This window comes from Aythya fuligula, chromosome 16 (assembly GCF_009819795.1).
Source record: "Aythya fuligula isolate bAytFul2 chromosome 16, bAytFul2.pri, whole genome shotgun sequence".
Classification (NCBI taxonomy): Eukaryota; Metazoa; Chordata; class Aves; order Anseriformes; family Anatidae; genus Aythya; species Aythya fuligula.
In genome coordinates this window covers 42,851-57,011 of record NC_045574.1, presented here as the reverse complement: position 1 = coordinate 57,011, position 14,161 = coordinate 42,851, and the positions used below count along the sequence as shown (strand labels likewise).

The window sequence follows — 14,161 nt, the reverse complement described above, 5'->3', positions numbered from 1 at the left end:
GGAGTGTACTTCTGGGCCCCTCAAATCAAGAGGCATGCAAACGTACTGGGGTGAGCCCACCAAAGGGGATGTAGGAGATGACAAAGATATGGGAATGTGACATATGAGGACAGTCTGAGACTTGGGATTGTTAAGCCTGGAAAAGAGAAGGCTCAGCAGGATCTTATCAGTGTGCATAAATAACTGAAGGGGGTGAGGGCAAAGAAGATGTAGTCAGGCTCTTGCCAATGGTGTTCCATCCTCAGAAAAACTCCAAACCTGACTGAACATGGTCCTGAACAATCTGTGCTCACTGAAGTTGCTTTAAGCAGATGGGTTTGGACTAGGTGATCTCCAGAACTCTTTTAAAGCCTCCATTTTCTGTGATTCTCTGAATTCCCCAAAATAAACTCAATCATTCCTCTTTTACCTGTTCTGTTCTTCCAGCCTGTTCTCTTTAGGTCTCTGTCTTGCAGCTGATTCCTCCTCTACAGAGACATTTATCAAGTTGGGCTTTTTTTTTTTTTTTGTGTGTGTGTGTGTGTGTTTGTTTTCCCTCCCCCCTCAGGGGAAGTTCCTTTTCAATGACCAGTTATTAATGACAGCTTAAGTATTACCAGTCTGAATAGAATGGCACAGTCCACATAAACAGATAGGCACCTTCTTATGATTCAGTAATCTTCACTTTCAGTGTCAGCTACTTTAGTTTCTCCAGCTCTTCCCAAGGCCTGTATTCAAATTCAGTGCACAAGCCTACACTAGGTATTTATTCTCACTTTTAAAGAGTATCTCCTTTTACCTTTTTACTGATCACTATGAAAAAAAAAAAACAACAAACACAACAAAACCATGCAGCTTGAGTCAGCCTTCTACAAAACGTCCAAGACGTTTTTTAGAAGATACATACATTTATTTCCCCATGCATACATTTAACTCATTATTACAGACATACCTATGTAGCATTGCTGTTTAGATTAGTCTTATGATCTATTTCAATTAGAAGGCTGAAATCATTAACCTTCACAAGCAGACTTCAGAAACACTAATGAATGCAATCTGATGCTCACGGGGATGAAGACAAAGGCTGGCATCAGTAGCTATGATGAAGCACCACTTGAGCATTAACAATATTGGTTATTTTGTGATTTGGCATCAGAAGCAAACTAATGTTTTTTGTATTACAGCTATTTGAAAATGTATTTCAAAGGCCTTACCTTTCATGCGCCAGTAAGAATCTAAATATTATACATTATCTCTATATTATAAAGTAAACCAAAATACAAAACCACCACCTTTTGCGGTTTTTAACTAAGTTGCTTTAGAAGCAGTTACATATTCAGACATTAATAGCAGAGGACAGCATCTACAGAGCATTTTGTAACTTCTGTCCATTAGTTTTTCTTTTTGATCAGTGCCTGTTTCAATGCATTTTCCCACTCCACTCTCAGCACTACGCTTCATTATCAATGGTACATATACATATTTATTCATACCTACAAACCAAGGTTTTAACTCTTGGGAGAATGAAAAACAAAATTTGACCATTAAATTATGCTCTTACCTTAAATTATTACTAAGTATCACAATTTACTATTACACTTGTTTTAAAAAGTAGTGTTTTTAAATGCTGTTGTATATTAGTAGTCTACACACCTAGAACCAAAACTATATCTGCCACTTGCAGGACTTAAAAGTAATAGATAGATTTTTCAAAAAGGTAATAAATCTGATACCAAAGATTCATTTTTACATTAATGTAGTTATGTTCGGTACAAACCTGTACAGCACACTGCGCACCTGCTTTAATAGTTATCTGTACAATTCTGAGGACTTACATAAACAGCACTGATGAAGGTGTACATGTATACAAAGGCACCTCTCTCTGGGGGTGTAAGAGTGAAGAAAGCCCCAGAAACAACTCAGTTTTGTTGCTCTCATGAATGTGGACAACGTGGACCATGGAAGTATGAACATACACATACTGGCAAATAGTATCCATCACCTTACAAAAACTACCTAGCAGAACAGATTTCACTGCAGGTCCCTGAGCAATGAAGTGAATCAAACCAGACTATGCAAATCTGCAATTCAAGTAATTCAAGTTGGCAAGAAATGAGGAATCATTCTCTGCCACCACTGACATAACCACAAATCTGAAATATCTGAAATGTGCTGATTATTTGAAATCTCTTGAAAGAGAAAGTTTCATCACTTGCTGCTTGTAACTGCTCTATCAAATGAGGTAGCACAGGACTTTTCCTCTTAGTAAAGCCAGCTCTAAGAACCAGAGACTGCTACTGTAGCCAATGCACAGAATTTCTTACAGCTATCTAACTACAAAGGTAAAACACACATGCATTGTCCTACAAGAAAAATAAACAACTTCTGTGAATACTCTGAAGCATTACAAATGGCTGAAGAAACAAGAACTGGAAATCTACTGTACACAATAAAATTAAATATTCTTGTGTGCTAAATTCAGTGCCAGACAGAAATAAAGGTTGATTTTTTCCAACCTAAATTATGCATTATTAAGCAAGCAAATCAGAAGGCTGTAATGGAAATGATAATTTCCACATTTTTGAGATGATTTAAGCAAACACTGAGGTAGCTGATATTCTGCTCTGGGTCATTGTCTTACAGAAGACTATGAACTGCTGCTAGCAAAATCTTGAATTTCGGAAAAAATATCTTCATGTTATCTAATTGCAACAGATGTCTGTCACCTGCTTCCTAGGAACCTTTTGCCAGTGGCAACATGAAAAAATACCCAGGAGCGGACAACGCAACCATCTCAAACTTGCAAAATGCTCCTGTTTGCTACATTCCAGCTCATGCCTCCCTGAAAAATAAAATGGCTTAGAACTGCTCCATTATTACAATATTCCCAGCCCTCCTGTTTTATTCTGGTGCAGCCCTAAAACAATCGGAAAACAAAGCAGACTTCTCTTTTGAAATCTTGGGTTACCCAGAAGACTGTAGTAAATATTTATGTAATACATTAATTAATAAATAAAATTATTTAATAGAAGTTTCAGTCTTTACATCCCAGATCTTTTGTACACAAAACTGAAAATTACACATTTGAAAAAAGAACAGGACTATCTGCTAACAATAAACATGAATGACATCCATCATCCATCGTTTAAAGGGAATCACCACACTACAGGGGTACAACACAAACACAACTGTGAGGAAGCTTAGAAACATCTCCCCCACTAAAATTTTAGAGGGAGCTAGAGGTAACCATGCAGTAAGTGTGGTGCCAGGGCAGCTCCTGCAGTTATTGGGGGCACTGGGCAGCCTGATACTGCTGGAGGAGCGGTCCCCAGAGTGGCTGTCCCTCACCTTCTCTTCTCCTCCTCCCAGCCATGTTGAAGCTCGCATCCATTTTCGGGCCAGCTCTTGCACTAGATTGACACTAAGTGACCTGTCTCAATTCAGCAAATCCTCAGGGGAGAAAAAAAAAAAAAAAAAAAGCCTGATTAACTGCAAAACAATAGTTACAGGTTTTCTTTGGTGGTGGTAGGTTACATGGAGAGCATAATTCAGCATAAGCACAATTACTACACCATACAGAAATACTACACAACACCCCTTCGCAGCTTACTTTTCCCTGCATTATCATGCAAACAAAAAAGCTACTCGCATACTGGAGTACAAGTACAGACCCAAAGGGTCCTAAAGCTATGTAATCACCTCTTCAACCATCAAGGCATTCTTCCAGTCACAAACCCTAAGTCACCTGAGGTGCAACAGTCCTACTATTAACAGTTTAAGACACTTCTTTATTTAGTTGGAACGCACAGGAACTTTACTGCATTTGATTTTAAGGTGTGATGGCAGAAATACAAAATACAAAGTACAGAATTTGCTATTTTAAAAATACGAAATGAAATTCCAAAAAGGAAAGGAATTCCAACTACAACTGAGGCTCTCTCTCCCAACAGACCCTGTCCCCACTGTTACTGGCTGCAGCCTCTCCACCCTCAGCTCCTGCATCGCCCAGCGCTTAACTGGGAATTAATTCGACATTCAGCAACACAACTCCCTGGGAAGTTGATAGCTTCAAAGGGAATACAAAGCAGTCTGTGTATTTTCACCTCTAATATCAGCATCAGGAATAGTAATTTTTTTGTTCAGATGTTCACATCCCAGACAAACAGCAAAGCAAGACTTTCCTTACACGTTATTTTCTGCTTAATAACTCCTGAATTGTCACTAACACCACAAAAGCCTTGTAGTGCTCAGGGCCTCATAGAGGGGGAAAGGAAAAAGGAATAGCACACCATGCTTTGCAGGACCCTGTTTCAAACTATTAACCATGGAGAATACCCGAAGAAACCACTGACAATAGCTACAGGTTTCCACAAAGAACCAACCCACCTGTCCAAACTTTATTTCAGATCAGGGCTTAAATACATTGATTCTAGGGGTGCACAGTGAGAAGAACAGTGAGAAAACCTGCATCTTGTGGTAGCTTATTTAGTGATGTGAACTGGATTTGGGTCAGGCAAATGTTTAACAAATGCAGCTCTACTCTGAAAATTGTCATTGTAATATACAGCACATGGCACGTTTGCAAAAAGGCAAATAATTCCACTTATTTCGTGTGGATAAGTATTCTGTTATTTCAGAATACTCCACAGGCTGCCTCTATGTTTTTATACTAATCTGGGAGATTAATAACAAAAATGTTGAAGTAGCATTAAAAAAAGATATTCCAATGACTCATCAGTAAACTCAGTTTAACAAGCACAGAAACAAGCATGCCAGTTATCTGCACATTGATCAGAAGGTTTCCTCTGCATCTTTAGGTGATGAACATTTTACCTTCAGCATTTCCCTCCTTGTTCCTGTTACCATGATGCACTTTATTCCCCTTCAAACAGTTCGAATAAGAAGCTTATTTGAAGACCGCATTATTGAGGACAGAACACACACTGTAGGAACCACACACATTTAGAAAAAGAACAGCCTTGCTATTCTTCGATGAAAAGGCAAGTAAGAAAATAGAAGATAAAAAAAGGGTGATGCCTTCCCCCCCCCCTCCCCCCCACTGTTTTATAGAATGAAGTGTCCTTCACATGCAGGATCACCCCTGTAAGCTTTAACTAGAAAAGGGAGGTGTTCAAGTAAAATCCAGTGAAAATAAGGAGTTAATCATTTTCCAATAACTTAGCAGGTCAGATTAAAGATCATGTCAAAGACATTATCACCTTGTGAACATTTTTATATGTTAACCATTAATTTTCAATCCAGTCTATGAAATGATATAGTCAGAGCAGTACGAGGTACACAGATACCTAAACACACACACTTGTAAAAATAAGCTAGATGAAGAGAAATTACTCCATGATACAATGGACAATTCAGGCTGTGACAAGCCAAAGTAAGAAAAAAAACTCGTAACTGAATCTTTATAAAGAGCTGATTCCATCTAACTGCATTGCAAATAAAGAGAAGAGCAACTCATGGCACTGGCAGAGCAAAAATTAGTGTCAACAAAGCACAAACATAGCATTTGAAGCAACAGGTCTTAATCTATTTAAATGTGTATGAAGACAGCAGTGAAGAAATTAAAATCTGGATATCTGACCACTCTAACTGTCAAGCAAGAGCAATGATTATTAATATTTAATTAAAAAACAACAAGCACTGGGAATGGTTGCTGACCAAAAGCACGTTGAAAATTAACATAATCCACTCTTTGTCTCTTCAGCTTGTTCAGCCAGCATCTAATCTTCCTGAGCTTTTTTCACTGTACTGGAAGAAGCAAAGTTCAGGAAGGCAGCAACTGCTTCACTCCACTCAGACATAATCCTGCAGAGTACATGAACGCCTCGCACAGGCAGAAGGTCCACCACAACCATGGGAAACTTAAGAAATCAAACAGCTTGTTTCATTTAAGTAAATTAATACGCTCCTGGTCACAAATTTATGCTCTTGATGGGTACTTCACTGCAAATGGCTTTCCATTTCATGATGCAATGAGTAAATCAGAACCAGATTATACACCCATGCCTTTACTTTGTTTTTTCTTTCTATCCAAGGTCTCTTTAAAGCTTAACTGGTCTTTCTTTTGATTCACATTAAACTTTAACAAGATTTCCAGGTATCTAGGTAACACAGAGAGAAAAAGGTATGTCCTCTTGACAAAAAGCCGAACCTATAAACAACAGTAAACAGCACAAAGATTTTACAGAGGCCAATATCAACAGCCTCTCCTTGACAACTCCAGTTTCCCTACCATAATTTGCCTAACCTAAAGCCTGAGATCTGTGCAGCTCAAGAAAAGCTAAGTCACTTACCATTCTCTTCTCTTGAAAAGAAGAAGGGCTGCACATGGTAATACTTTAGTAATCCACCTGAAGAAATTAGGTCTTTTCTGCTCAATGGCCACACTCTTTAAACGCGAACTCTGAACTTCAAAACCAATTATCTAAACGCAAAGATGTTAAGTACTTCTGTGCCGTCTGAAACAATAGGCATCTTCTATGAGCACAGTTTAGAATAGCTCAGGCAGGTGGGTGGAAGGCAGGCATTATCAGTTACTAAACAGGAGGATCTTTTTTATTATTAAAAAAAAACAGTGTATTAACATACTGCCAGTTGTTTTTTTTTTTATTTAATAAAAATATTTGAATAACCAGTGCAACAACATCTAGTATCACGTTTCCTCAGAGAGGAAAAAAAGAAAAAAAAAATCTGTCCTTGATGTTTTAATCAGGAAGTTTGTTCTATGCCCCACTGTAGTAAACAGAGGAATTCCAGGCATAACTTAAAAACTGGTCATAAGAAACGAAGCCTTGGTTTCTTTAAAATGTTCTTTCCCAGTTTGATGCACTATTTTCATTTCATCAAAGTGCAATTTGCAATTCTGATGAAGAAAATGATCAATCTTTCAGCTGCAAGAACTCTGCACAGTAAGTAAAAGCTGAATGCCAGCCACTTGCAGAAAACTCTCCAATCCTTATTGCTTTACTCTTCATGCAAGAGGGATGAAGAAGAAAAACAAACTTTCTCTCTCCAAAACATGGGCGCAGAATTAGCTCTGGTAACAGACAAACCACAGCCCAAGAATACAAACAAATAAGTTGATTGGCTAAAACCTTTAAAAATATGAGACAGTAAAAAAGTAACTTTACAAACAGAATGCTCCCAAGCTAGACTGTAATCATGGCTTGTCTACTTCCTCTTCTGAGGTGAGCACACACTTCAAAGTGCATCAGCAGTTGAGCAAAGTGCAGTTACAGCACGCAACTGAGGCCAGTGCTCTCCTCCAAGTTATGCATGCCTGTTCATTCTCCTTAGCTGTAAGGGCACAAAGCAGTTCCTCCGATTATGTATAAACAGAGCAGACTGACAAAAATTGGAGTATTATATGAACTTAACTGGACAGCCAAACAGAAAACCTTAAAAATAAATAGCATTGGTGATAGCAATCCCAGAAGCTTCATAATTATCCTTTCCAAGGTTTTCATTCTGGTCTAACCCTACAGATGCCTTTTCCTTGCTTTTAAGGAGAAATCAAACTGTTTCAGCTGCAGCACAGGAAGCATTTTGCCAGGGTTGAATGTTTACCACTCTGGTTATACAGTCCATATTTACAGATGTTTGTTTAGACGTTGTCATCGACTTATACAGATAAAGTTGTTAACGGACTTAACTACTGTATGTGCCACAAAATAAAAGAAAAATAATTTTTAAAATCTCATTTAACGTTTTTGCAAGCTTTGTTAGAGATAATGACAAATGTAAACTCCACATGAGAAATATAATACTACTTTAACACCTGTCTTCCTATTAGCTTATCTATTCAGTAGTTAACTTTCACAAATTATTCTGAAACTTAGATCCAAAGGAACAAGACAACTTAATATTTCAGGCCTGCCTCATCACAGAACAAACATAACTTTACAAAGGGAGAGAAAATTGACTGCAGAAAATACTGTTGCTTAACCGATAAATTCATATGAATAATCTTCTCTCAACCTCTCTTAAGACCCAAAATAACTGTGTAATCTGTAAGAAGCTTTCAGAGTTAGCACTCAGAAGTCTCAGTTATCTTCCACTGCAACATCATCTTTCATGTGTATTGTATCAGTTCTTTGTTTAAACACAAGAAAACTCACTTTAGATCAGAACCGTGCATATTACCCTGATGATCACTTGAGGTGAATACATTCAGGACAGTGATTAAAACTCTCCGTCAAATCATAACTAAGAATGCACACTAGATGAAGTTCAGATTTAAACAGCTGTAGCAAAGAGCAATATAATTGTAATTAAATCAGAACTGTTTTCGTCCTTCACTGTAAGGAGAAGTGATTTTTTTTTCCAAACAAGATGATTTTTAAAGCAATAAAATTCTGAGCTGATGACAGACTGCAGTTGATTTTTCGTTCTTCTATATGCCTTGTTCAGATCAATTCAAGTAATCAATAGGCGGATCTATTGTCATTCTCTCAATACTGATTGTCATCATTGGAATTGGTGCAGATTTCTCTGCTTTCCTCTGCAAAAAGTACAAGTAGTAAGGTAGCAGAGATGGAACAAAGCAATGGGAAACTCATTTAAAAAAAAAAATCACATATTGAGAAAAGATGGTTTAAATCCCCCTGGTTTCTGATGTCTTTAATTCTAACCAAGATAAACAGATTAGTTTCACTAGGGACGTTTTCCAAATCTTCAGTGGTAAAGAACACTACACAAATGACAACTCATAAGTGCTAAGTGCTATGCTTGGTCCTCTCTCTCTGCATTATATGCAAATACAGAGTTCTTTAACCAATGTAACATCACAAATTACACGTATCAAAACAAGCTGAATGCTTGGATTTCAGAGCCAATTCATAATCTCAAATAACATTTTCGACTTTCACTTGGATATTATCACCACACAAGACCAAAAACCCCTATCTGGCAACAGGAGGGTTAATAGCCAGAACTTATCGATGTTTCCAAAATACAGCAGTGGCACCAGCAAGAGGTAACAAGGTTCACCATAAACACCACCCAAACTCGTGCTTTATCACTGGGTAACATTACTTTATAGCACGGCTGTATCTTGACGAGACAAATACATCAAACCCTCCTGAACTGGCTGCAGCAGCGTTAGCTGGATAACAACCCAGAAGAGAGGGCACGAGATCCTCAGAGGAGACTAAAAACAAAACCTGCAGAAGGGGCTGTGCTACGGAGCGGCTGCTGGAAAGCAAAGCCTGTGACGGGAGCAACCCCCAAGGCCCCGAAAGGGCGAAGGTCCACGGGCCGATCTCTGCCACAGGGAGCCTGGAGAGGATGGCAGGGGACGACTGGGGAGGGGAAACAAACGCTGGAGCCGGGGTGCCCGCCTTCGGGCGGCCCCACCAGCAAAAGCCGGGAAGGGCCCCGCACACAGCCCGGCAGTCCCGCAGGGAAGCGCCGGGGGCCCGGCACCGCCGCCCCGTGCCCTGGGGAGGCGGAACGACACCGCCGGCCCCGGCCGGCCCCCGGCCCGGCAGCGACCGCCCAGCGCCCGGGGGGGGGGGAGGCAGCGCGGCGGGGCCGCCGCTCGGCGAGACGCTGTGGGGGGGGGGGCCGGAGCCCCTGAAGGAGCCAGGCCCGCGCCCGCCGGGGTCCCCGCGCCCCCCGCCTCTGCCGCCCGGAGCCCCGGGGAGCGGCGCGGCCGCCGCGCCTCCCCCGAAGGCCGCCTCACCCGCAGTTCCCCTCCCCGCCGCCTTCGCCCCCGCCCTCCCGGGCTGCCCGCGGCGCGGAACCTGCTCCCCTCACCGGGCGCGGCGGCTCCTCCGACCCTCGGCCAAGATGGCAGCCGGTCCGGGCCCGATCCGAGGCAGCGACTTTCCGAAGTCGGGCGGGATCCGCGCACGCGCGGAGCCGACAGAGCCGCGGCCGGGGCGCCCGGACTACAAGTCCCGGCGTGCTCCGAGCGCACGCCCGGCGGCCCGAGGGGCGGGCGGGCGGTGAGGGCCTGAGAGAGCTGCGGGGCGTCCGTGGGGGCGGGGCTCCGCCTCCGCCTCGCGTGGGTTCCGCGGCTCGGGGCGGGCTCCCGGAGGCTTCGCGGAGTCCTCGCCGCGGCGCTGGGCTCCCGCGGGGGCGGCTGGCCGCGGGCCACGGCTGCCGTTTCCCCGCTCCGGTGGAACCTCCCGGCTCAGCTGCAGCGCTCGGTCCCGGCCCTGGGGACCCCGCCCCCCCCCGCGCAGCCATCCCTCAGCGGCGGCTGCCTGGAGCGCTCGTGGAGAGCCCACAGCCCAGGGCCGTGAACCCCCAACACCCAGAGTGGACCCCGGACCAGAGATAACCCCGAGCCCAAATCCTGAGCCTCAGCCTGGGACAACTGACACTGGACCCTTGACCCCAGACCCTCGACCGCAGAGCTCCCACCCCGGAGTTGACCCTGAGCCCCGGACCCAGAGCTGACCCAAAGTCCCAGACCTGGAGCTGAGCCCAAGCCCCTGACCCCAGACGACGACCCCAACCCCGGAGCTGACCCTGACAAAATGACCCCTGAAACAGACCACAAACCCCAACCCCCAAAACAGACCCTTGACGCCGGAGCTAAGCCCAAGCCCAAGCCCCAACTCCAGACCCTCGACCCCAGAGCCCCAATCCTGGACCCTTGACCCTGGAGCTAACCCCAAGCCCTGGACCTGAGCCCTGGACCCCGGAGCTGACCCTGACCTGCGACCGCCGGAACAGAACCCAGACCTGGAGATGACCCCAACCCCAGACCCTGGACCCCAGACCCTGGACTCCAAGCCTCAACCCAGAGCACCAAAGTTTAGCTGACCCCAAGCCCCCAAACCTGAAGCTGACCCCGGACCCGGAGCTAAACCCGAGCCCCAACACTGAGCCCAAACCCTGGACCCTTGACTCCGGACCCTTGACCCTGGAGCACCCAACTTGGACCTGGCCACAGAGCCCCTGTCCCCAGACCTGACTCCAGAGCCCCTGACCCGGACTCAACTCCCAGGCCCAACCCTGAGCCCCAATAACGAGCCCCCACCCCAAACTCTTGACCAAGGAGCACCCAACCCCAGAGCCCCCACTGCAGACCTGACTGTGGTGCCCCAGCCCTGAGCCTCAGACCCAGACCTTTGACCCCAAGCCCTGGATTGACCTGGAGGTGGCCCCAAGGCTGGACCCTGGAGCTGACCCTGAGCCCCCAACCCTGGAGCTGACCCCGCACCTGGAGCTAACCTCAAACCCCCAACCCCGAGCTCACACCCGGAGACCCAAACCCAAGCCCCAACCCTGAGCCTATACTCCAAGCCCTGTGGTTGAGAGTCTGGGATTGGGGCTTGGGGTTGGTGCTCAGGTTTGGGCCTCGGGGCCGAGCCCAGCTCTGGGGGTCGGGGGCTCTGGGGTAGTGTTTCTGGGGTCAAGGGTTTGGGGTCGAGGATCTGGGGTTGGTGCTCAGGATTGGGGCTCAGGTTTGGTGCTTGGGGTTAGCTCCAGGGTCGTGTCCGAGGTCCGTTTCAGGCTCAGGGTCAGCTCCTGTTGTCCTCTTCTTTGTCATCTCTCAGGACCCATGGTCTGGTGGCTCAAACCCCACCTTTGGAATTCCCTATTCACCACCATCACCCAGGAAATTGGTTTCTGATTTTAACCTGGAAAGAATCAACTCCAGCCTGAATGGAAGGACCATTACTAACAACTGAAACAACCGGTAAGAACTGCAGAAAAAGGTTGGACTCGCTATACTCGAGTGAAGGCATCCGTCGACACTAGTACCTGGGAAACTGTTCCTACAGAAGACTTGTTGGAAGTTGAAATCGAAGAGAAAAATCTCATAGTGCACTCTGAGCAGGATAAAAGCTTACAGTTGTAAACTAAACTTTTATTTTCACAGGTAACTAATGAGTGTGGTTTGCGACTGAGAGAAGGGACTGGCCTATAGCAAATCAAAGTGCTCCCAAGGGGTTTTTGTTCTAGCAGTACATATATCTTATTCTTTGTATTGATAATTATTTGGAAACCTACAGGTTAAAAATAATGACAGGGAAAATTCAGCTGTTAATTTTGTTTCTAGTAATTGTTGGCCTTAGAGAAGGCCTTGGTCAATTGGCAACTTGGAAAAGGCATGACCAGATAATAGTAAGATGGGATACCCCGTCAAAATATGGATGACTGTGACAGAGAGTTATGTACCCCAATCTGTCACGTTTGATGCTTGTGAGGTGTTAGCTTGTGGAGATTTAAATGGCCAACGACAACTGAGAAGAGAGAACAAATAACTGGGAGAGACCCAACAGCCAGATTGAGAATAGCTGTATGGAAACAATCCTCTATTGCCATCAGAGAAAGGGAGAAACTCAAGGAGAAAAAAGGAGAGATAACAGGAGGCCCTCTTTGAAATGTGATAGTTCAAACATCTGAGATTGAAACAGGGTATTGATTAAGGAAGTATTGGGAAGGTATTGGGGAGGCAAGGACAATCCCCAGACATGGACTGTATATCTCGAAACAAGACACTGGAACTCATGATAAGGAAGCGGCAGACGGACAGAGAAACAAATGTAAGGACTATAAATCTCAAAACTGGACATTGGAATTCATTATAAAGATACAACAAACGGAAGAATTAGCAACAACCAGCTCTTGCAATTAAGAAACATGCCAATTCAGCAGATTCCTGACCAAAGGTGAAAAGTACACTGTGAGGAAGACTCGGGGTCTTCCTCCCAAAGACCCCTGCCCACGTCCCAAAGACCCCTGCCCACAATTCTTGGGAGGCTCTACGCAGGCACAAGGTGCCAAAAGGCTAATTAGCATGAGAAGCGAGGGAAGGCGGGGATAGGTAATGAATATGTATAGGCACTTGTAGAATATTGATAGATTGATTGTATAAATTCAAGACTGCTTTCCGCTTTGGGTATGCACGATAGGTGGAGAGATTCCCCGTGCATCCAGCGCTGCAATAAAGAATATACCACTTAAAGGAATTTCGGCTTCGATCTTTGAATCAATTTGGCGACCCAGATGGGACAACCTCTCTGCCGGACCGCAGGACCCGCTGGGAACAGGACTCCCTAGGGTACCCCCGGGATTTCCCGGAGGGACTCCTCGACTCACCGGATCACTGCGGAGGCAGACAAGGACCCCATCATTGTAAGTGAGTATATTCTTTATTCTGGTTTGGTTTTCTGGTAGACCGGTCATCTGGAACTGTCTGTAAGTCAGAAGGTGATCTTCTGCGAGGCAGTGTTTGGTATATACTTTGTGGTTAGCACCATAAGTATATGTTTGGGGACCTTAAGGAAGGAGCTCGCTTTAAGGTCCATCTGGAATTGTGTTGTCTATTTCGGTTTTCTGACTCATGGAGTATGGTATATAAATCTGGTTATTGTTACTGCGATTTTGGCTATTTTCCTGGTGGTAATAGTAGGTTCGTGGCATTGTTATAAGAAAGATATCGTTACGGTGTTACACAGTTCGGTTTTCTGACTTATCGCATGTGGAATTTGACTCTGACTATTGTTACTGTGATTTTGGCAATATTGCTGGTAATAGTAGTTTTGTGACATCGCTACTGAAAGATATTGCGTGCCTGTATTTTTGTGAGTGATACGTTCTGTGATACGCTTTTGTAAGTAACATGTGTATTCTGAAAGTGTGAACTGGAAAATGGGGGGGCAAACAAGCAGTGAAATTTTAAAGAAAAGTGTGTTAGGATGTGTTTTAAGTCACTGGAAGGATATTGGAGGATCTGCCGGTGGAAGTGTGAACAGGAAAACATTGATAAAATATCGTAATCAGTGGTGGCCGCTTTATAAGCTGGAATGTGGAGAAAAGTGGCCCCTAAATGGAACTTTAAACTATAATATTTTGCTACAGTTAATGTTTTGTTTTTCAGAAGCAGAACAGGATGAAATATTGTATATTGATGTTGTTTCAGCATCTTGGTGGGAAAAGGTACAGAATTAAGTTGGCCCCTGACTGAGCCTTTGATGATGGCATTAGAGAAGTACAGGCTGGAGAAAGATGAAGGAAGTGTTAAAAGGGTTGTTGAAAGTGTTAAAGGTTTTTGAAGTTGAATGAGCAGGGAAAGAGGAATGTAGGAATGTTAATAGTTCTGCCTCAGCCCGAGACAGGCAGAGATCTTAAAATCACAGGTGTTAGCCCTTTAGGGCAAAGGGACCACGATGGGTCCGAGAGAGTTGTCACAGAAACAGAAAAG

At 44.2% G+C, this 14,161-nt stretch overlaps 1 protein-coding gene across 2 annotated transcripts in view; it reads right to left on the bottom strand.

The window, feature by feature from the left end:
• Positions 1-9,821, bottom strand: part of ITCH (itchy E3 ubiquitin protein ligase) — a 63,546-nt gene extending 53,725 nt beyond the window's left edge. For both annotated transcript variants that reach the window (XM_032198258.1, XM_032198259.1), the window contains exon 1: positions 9,754-9,821. The gene's annotated coding sequence lies outside the window, so the exon portion shown is untranslated. The remainder of the gene's footprint in view (positions 1-9,753) is intronic.
• Positions 9,822-14,161: the final 4,340 nt, after the last annotated feature.